This window comes from Notamacropus eugenii, chromosome 4 (genome assembly GCF_028372415.1).
Source record: "Notamacropus eugenii isolate mMacEug1 chromosome 4, mMacEug1.pri_v2, whole genome shotgun sequence".
Classification (NCBI taxonomy): Eukaryota; Metazoa; Chordata; class Mammalia; order Diprotodontia; family Macropodidae; genus Notamacropus; species Notamacropus eugenii.
Window position 1 is genome coordinate 330003456 of NC_092875.1, and position 7735 is coordinate 330011190.

General features: G+C 43.1%; 1 pseudogene; it reads right to left on the reverse strand.

Moving 5' to 3' along the window:
- Positions 1–5857: 5857 nt before the first annotated feature.
- LOC140502546 (proton-coupled folate transporter pseudogene) lies at positions 5858–7175 on the reverse strand (annotated as a pseudogene).
- Between the last annotated feature and the right edge of the window lie 560 nt (positions 7176–7735).

Genomic DNA, 7735 nt, shown 5'->3' on the forward strand with positions numbered 1-7735 from the left:
TGTCTTTCTCATAAAGTCCTTAGCGTCCATCTGTACCATTCCAGTTTTGAAAGATCTATTTTCTTCAGTGAGCTTTTGAATCTCCTTTTCCATTTGGTTGATTCTGCTTTTGAAAGCATTCTTCTCCTCATTGGCCCCTTGCACCTCCCTTGCCAACTGAGTTAGGCTAGTTCTCAAGGTGCCAATTTCTTCAAGATTTTTTTGGTTCTCCTTTAGCAGGGAGCTGATCTGCTTTTCATGCTTCTCCCTCATCTCTCTCATTTCCCTTCCCAGTCTTTCCTCCACCTCTCTAAGTTGATTTTCAAAATTCCTCTTGAGCTCTTCCATGGCCCAAGCCCATTGGGTGGGCTGGGACACAGAATCCTCCATTTCTGTGTCTTTGCCTGATGGCAAGCATTGTTCCTCCCCATCAGAAAGGAACAGAGGAAGTGTTTTTTCTCCAAGAAAATAACCTTCAGTAGTTTTACTTCTTTTCCCTTTTCTTGGCATTCTCGTCAACCAGAGACCTGACCTCTGAATGTTCTCCTCACACCCACCTTGCCTCCTGGTCCTCCCAGCCAGCGTTTGGGGACTGAGATTCAAATGCTGCTTCCTGCCTTAGGGTTTTTGGCAGGGGCAAGGCTGCTATTCAGTGTGAAAATTAAGATCAGGTGATCAAGGGCAGAGCTGCCTCTCTGGCTCAGTTCCCTCCGGGGGTTTATGCATAAACCTTCCACAATGGATCCAAGGTCCCGCCCGTTTGGGGAGCCCCTGTCTGTAGCCGCCTCGCAGCTTCTATCTCCTGGGGGGGCCCGAGCCACAGGGGCGCCCCACTCCCCTCTCAACCCGCCAAAGGGACTCTCTCACCTACCCCCGTCAGTCCCCTGTTGGTGGGGGGGGCTTGAAACGTCGCTGGAGATCCCGTCTCTGGAGCCCTCTCGGATCTTTTCCTCACGGTGTTGCTGCCCTGGTAGGGCTGCTCTCTACTCCCCGTCCCAGCGCCCAGTCCACGGCGCGAAGGACCCCCAACGAGAGGTTTGCAGGTCCCTCCGGAACAGAAATCTCCCTTGCTCCAATATTCCGTGGCCTCTGGGTGCAGAATTCGCTGTGAGTTACTCCCCTGTAGCCGTTCTGTGGGTTGTGAGTTCGGAGCTATGTGTATGTGCGTCTTTCTACTTCGCCATCTTGGCTCCGCCCCCCCAGGGTATCTTATTCATAATGATGAGCTAGATAATGGTGTCCAATGGAAAGTGGAATATGATCTTTCTTTCCCAGGCAAGATGATAAATTCTTAACATATTCTTAAACTCAAAGGAGAACTTGATTTCAAAATATGAAAGCCAATGTATATAAGGCATTATGTTAGCCAGGATCTGAACAGGATTTGAACTCAAATCTTCCTAGTCACTTAGCTTTTTCTCAGGTAGAAACCTAGGGAGCCATCACAGTATGCTTTCAGCTACACTGGATTCCCTTATTGGATAATTACTCTTTTGTGTCTGACTGTTAGGGAGCCAGGGAGAAACAAGCTTGGATGTTCTAACATTCAAAATGAGACTTAATCTCCTGAAAAAATTCCTAGCAAGGATGGAGAATAGATAAAACTTTCTGAATCTTCCTGGCGAAAAAACAAAACAAAATATGTAGGCATGTGAATAGGAGGGTATTTATAATACCTGGTCAAACCAAAAACTTGATAGGATGCACAAGGTCAAATTGTAGCCCCTTTGCTTTGATAGTAAAACCTGCAAATGTGATAACTGAAATATTTGAAGATATTATCATGAATCCTCCCCCCACAATTCAGTCTCCCTCCCCATAATTTTTTCCTTTTCTAGTTCCTTCAACTATTTCTCCTATGATAAGTCTTGGAGCTCACTCTCCATTCTGATTTCCCTAATCTGAACCCTTGGTAGATCTCTAAACCTCTCTTTCAAGCACAGTAAACAGAAATGAATATAATAGTGTAGATGAGGATGACCAGTATAGAACACTGGGAATTATTTTCATTAGAGAACTGGCTTTGTGTATTCTTTTGGAAACTCTGATTTTCTGCAGGATCCAAAGGGACCATTTCAGAGATATGTAGTCAGGGTTAAATTGTTTAATTATTTTTTGCCTGTCACAACATTTATACCCCAAAGCGGAGACTAGGCAACTGAGCTTTTGGCATCTCCACAAATGGGGAAATAATAAACAGTAAAATAATAAACTATAAACTCCCTCTTTGTCGCATTGGTTGCATTATCACATCTGTTGTTTTTCCTGCACAGTGAGTTGATCAATAATTCATGATGGAGCAATTGCACTTCCCTAAGAGTTGAGCTTGCTTGGTGAAATTGCTCTGTCCACTGAGGTGCCACACCCCTTGTTGTGAGAGTCATTATGGAGCAACCACCAAAGCTTGTCTCTTCCTCTCTTGCTCTGGGTTCTTCTCTTCCAAAGAGATTTTGTAAATAAGAAGGGCAGACTAAAGTACATCACAAAGGTAGACTAGAAGACAGGGCTTGTCAGCAACCGTTGAACCACTAACATCCTTCAAAAAAAAACCAACCCAAACACATACAAAATAACATCAACAGCAACATCTCAGTGCATACACAGAGGGGAAAAAATCTTACAAAGAAGCTTTTAGAGCTGTATTTTCTAAAGAAAAAATGAATGGAAATGAGATATGAGATAATGTGAGATATTTGTAACATGCTTAGCACAGTATCTTGTACATAGGTGTTATATAAAATTCTAGCCATTAATACTAATAATAACAATCCTTCAAGGATTGCTTTTCAGGTACCCTTTATTTACTTGGAGAGGAGAGTAGGGGAAGAGTCTGAATCATTTTTCTATAGCAGTGAGAAGGCACAATGGTAGCTTCAGTGAAGGTTTGGTAGAAGAATATTGTGAACTGACTTTGACCCTCTAGGAAGAAGGTAAAAATAACTATAGGAAAGGCATTTCCAAAGTCCAAGATACTAGGCATTTTCACTAGGGACTTAAAAGAGGTTTCAAAGTTGTAGATACTAAACACACATTAGTCAGTTAGTCAATAAGCATTCATTAAGAGTCTGCTATCTGTGCCAGCACTGTGCTAAGCATGGAGGATAGAAAGAAAGGCATCTATTGAGGGGTACAACAAGTTGTAGACAGGATAAATAGGAAATGATTAAAAAAGGGAAAATGCTAAAATCAGAAGGGGTCAAGAAAGGTTTCCTACAGAAGGTAAGATTTTGGTAGGGACTTAAAGGAAATTAGGAGGTGGAAATCAGGTGGGAGAAATTATTTTAGGTATGAAAGATCATCAGTGAAAATGATTGGAGCTGAGTGATGGAATATCTTGTTGAAGGAGCAGCAAGGAGTCCAGTGTGACTGGATCACAGAGTATGTAGGTAGGGGTTGTTTGGAAGATGAGAAGGTTGTTTTTGGTAGTGGTGTTAGTTTAGGAAAGTTTTGAATGTCAGAGTATTTAATATTTGATTGTGAATGTGACAGAGAGTTCCTGGAGTTTATTTAGTAGGAGAGTGATATGGTCAGGCCTGTGCTTTAGGAAAATTATGTTGGTGGATGAGTGAAAGATGAACTGGAGTGGGGATAGAATTCTGGCAAGCAGATCCACTACAGACTACCGGAATAGTTTAGGAATGAAGAGGTGAGGGGTTGCACCAAGGTTGTGGCAGAAAAGAAGAGGGTGTTTTGGAGTAATGTTGCAAAGGTAAAATTGACTGGTCTTGGGAATAGACTGGACGTAGAAGGTGAGAAATAATAAGTCAAGGATGACATCTGAGATGTAAGCATAAAGGAAGGGGAAGAATAAACCCATCCCTGGGTCATGTGTGATAAAGAATAAAACTATACTGCTTGGATCAAAAAATAAAACCTGTTGACATCTTTATTTTACATTGGAGAGAATTCCTATTGCATCCCTTCTCCCAAACCCTCCTAGTGTATGGTTCCTTAATATAAATGGAAAAGTTCAACAAAACTAATATACAGAAAATGTTTGCTAAGGGGGCTTACTACAACAGGTTCTTAGATCTGCATTCATAAAATAAAGACAACTTTCAAGGGGTTAACAATCACTTTAATCAAGCACATATATCATTCCTTTAACCAAGTACATATATCATTCAGTTAGTTCAGGGAGTCAGCACCCTGAATTTTGAATAAAATACAGAGAAATAACAAGATCTGCAGACATGCCTTCCTCTGCCTGAATTCAACAATGGAACCCCAACTGTCTGACCATAGTTACCAGAGAGGGAAGTACGACATCGGGTTCTCAAAGCTGGGGGATCTCCTTAGCGGCTTCCCAGAGTCCTCATCTGGCACCCAAACCTTCTTACCAAAAACTAAGCCCCAAAGTAAAACCTCAACTCAGAGTATTGCACCTTTTTAGAGCCAGAGGGCTTCACAGCCCTTTGACCCAGTGTCTTAATAGAAAAAACAAAAGGTACTTGGCACCCTTCTACAAAACAACTCCCTTAATCAAACTTCCCATAATGGGCAGGCCCATCAATGGATGAGAAAGATCTTTAATCACATTAAAATAATTAACAATACACACACACACACACACACACACACACACAGAGTTTCTAGTTAAAGAAACTCCTGTTTCTGTACTTTACTCCTTGTGAAGACTCTTGAGTGATAACAACAAAATTTAGTCAGAGGCACTTTATTATACTAAAACAAAAACAGCAAAAGATCCTATTTTGATTGCCATCACAATATCAAACACCTACTGCACCCCTTTCATCTCTGAATGACTAATAGGTCTATCCCAATAGATAAATGGTCAGAGTAGGAATAAATAATTCATTTTATATCTTATTTTCCAATTACATGTAAAAACAATATTTTTTTGTGCTTTAAGATCAACTCTGCTAGAAAAATTTTATTTACTCTTACACAAATCTCATATCCAAGCATTTCTATCTTGGAGAGAGAGCTGTCCAAACTGGCATTGTATTCTTTGTGCTCTGACATGACTGTCCCTCCCACATGATTTCAGGTAACATTGAAAGGAATCTTGAAGTAGAAAATCACAATATGTAAAAATATAATTTGGGTAAAAAGTTCAGAATAGTTAGACAAGTGAGTCAAAATTCCAGCTTTATTGCCTCCCTAGCCTAGCCCCTTTGAGGAATCCATGGGTCCCTTCTCAGAGATCTCCAAGGAGAATCTTATCACAATGTGAGGAGGAAAGTCCCTCTTCTTTAAGAGGAATTGAAGGCACTTCCCTAGCCTGGGTCTTATCCCTTCAGGGATAGAGAAGCAATGATCATAGGTAAGAGTTGTTTGGTTATGGTAGTCATCAGTAGTAGATACAGCACTCAGAAAGATCCAAGTTCAAATCCAGCCTCAGAGACTTACTATCTGTAAGACCCTGGTCACTTAAATCCTGTTTGCCTCAGTTTCCTCATCTGTAAAATAAATTGGAGAAAGAAATGGCAAAGCATTCCAGTATCTTTGCCAAGAAAATCCCAAATGAGGTCATGGAGAGTCAGATATAACAACACAATGGTCCTGAATCTTGATCCATTTCCCTCAGAAAGGCTTTTGTTCTACTCACTTCCCTAAAGAGACAAGTTTGCAGAGGAGTTTTAGATCAAAGATGTTATTTCTTAGAATTTGCAATTTTGCTTAAAAAAAAGAGGGTTTCCCCCCACCCCACAATTTTGCCCAAGGCTGTACCTAGCCAACTAGTCTGACTATGTCTCTTCTGAGGCCAGAAAGGCCTTGAATAAAACCCTCTGAGGTAGAAGTCCACACTTGTCCTGGTGCCAAGTGCTGTCTTGCCCTCTACTCCCATTTGCTGAAGCAGCAGATCAGGAGTTCCTCCTCTTCTGTTGAGTCTTAGAGGGTGGGGTAGGGAGCTTCAGTGAAGGGTTTGCTGGTATTCAGGTTGAGGGTCAAAGATTTCCAACACCCCAATCAAAATGGCTGGGATGAGAAGAACAAAAGCTCCCAGGAGAAAGGGGAAGCCCTTCATGAAGTTCAGGGTGCCCAGATAGAGAGAGTTGAAGATTCCTGTTGCTAATAGCATGGAGCTCCTGCTCACACAGGTGATGGAGAAGAGAGCACCCTGTTCTGTCTTGTTCACCAGTGTGGAAAGCTTGGCTCAGATCACTGGTGTAATCACCAGCAAGAAAGAGAGGATCCCATATCCTGAAAACATCAGTGCTATGATTTTGGCCAGAAAAAACATCATCATTTCCACAATGTTGAAGGCAAGGCTGACCTCTGCCACCCAGCTGTCCTTCAGGCACAGCTAGAGGGCCCACAGCTGCATCAGTCCAATGAGGTAGGAGAAATGCTGGGCAGCTGAGCCATAGCCAACCAGGTTGGAGCCCCAGCACAGGGGCCAGCTTAGCTCATACAGGACGGTGATGTCCCAGGTTCCATAGTGAATGATAAGCCCCAAGAAGAGGGCCAGCAGGTAGAACACCAAATGTTTGGTGGATTTCTCCTGGGGAAGGGGCAGCAAAGAGCTGGTACACCAGCTGGTAATGCTGGAGAGTGAAGAGGGAAGCCTTCTTCAGATTAGGCAGTGACTCTCAGAACACAAACGTGGAGTAGAGAGTGGTAGCGATCAGCACGGCCAGCGCCAGCCAGATAGGATGGTGTAGCCCTGGGCTTTGATCCAGTAGCTCCCTGCGATGCTGGCCAACATGCCAGGTATCCCCAGGCAGGCCTTCAACACAGCTATGTGTAAGGTGTGGGAGCGAGGATTGCTGACATCAGCCACAGAGGCAAAGCCAGTACCCAGCAGGGCATTGTAGTCCCCTAGAAAGGCACAGAGCAGGCGGCCCAGCAGGAGACAACCAACGTGGAGTTCCAGGGAGATGACCAGGATGTAGATGATGACCTGAAGGATGAGGCCAGAGGAGGCCAGCACCAGCAGCAGCTGCCATCCAACCTGGTCATTCAATGGGCCCAGCAAAGTGGCTGAGAAGAGCCCCACGAAGAAGCTGCTCAGATCGATGTAGAGACTCCAGGGGGAGGTTGGAGTCTGCACTTGCTGCTGCTGGGGTCCACAGTGTCGTTGCAACCACTACCCCCTCTCCTCCCACCCTGTCCCCGCTGGTGTTGTAGCCCACATCTGTACTCAGGCTGTGCTACAGGTACTGGGTGGTAAGCGGCCACTGCAAGGTCAGTGAGAAGTTGATGAAGAATCCATGGGCCCCCAGCCTCATCAGCCTTGGATCCCGCTCTCTGCAAGCTCTTTGGGGGCCTCTGCAGCACAGCTCAGCATGGTGCTTGTACAACCCCACTCCTGCTACCAGAGAGTGGAGACTTCCATGCGGGTGCTTGGCTGCCCAGGTCCAGAGTGAGCTGTATGTTTCTAAAAACAATTTTTAACATTTATTTTTTTAAAATTTTGAGTTCCAAATTTTCTTTCCTTCCTTCTCTTACTCCTTCCCTCAGAAAGAAAAAAATTGATATGTTATACATATGTAGTCATACAAAATATAGGTTCATATTCGTTATGTTGTGAAAAGAAATGCAGACCAAAAAAATAAACACACAAATAAAGAAAATTTTAAAAAGTGTATACTTCAATTTGTATTCGGTTCCTTTTTTGGAGGTGGAGATCATTTTTTATCATAAATGCTTCAGAATTGTTTTGGATCTTTGCATTGTTAAGAATAGTCAAGCAATTCATAGTTGATCATCATAAAATGTTACTGTTATTGTGTATAATGTTTTCCTGGATCTGATTGCTTCACTTTGCATCGGTTCATGTAAGTCTTTT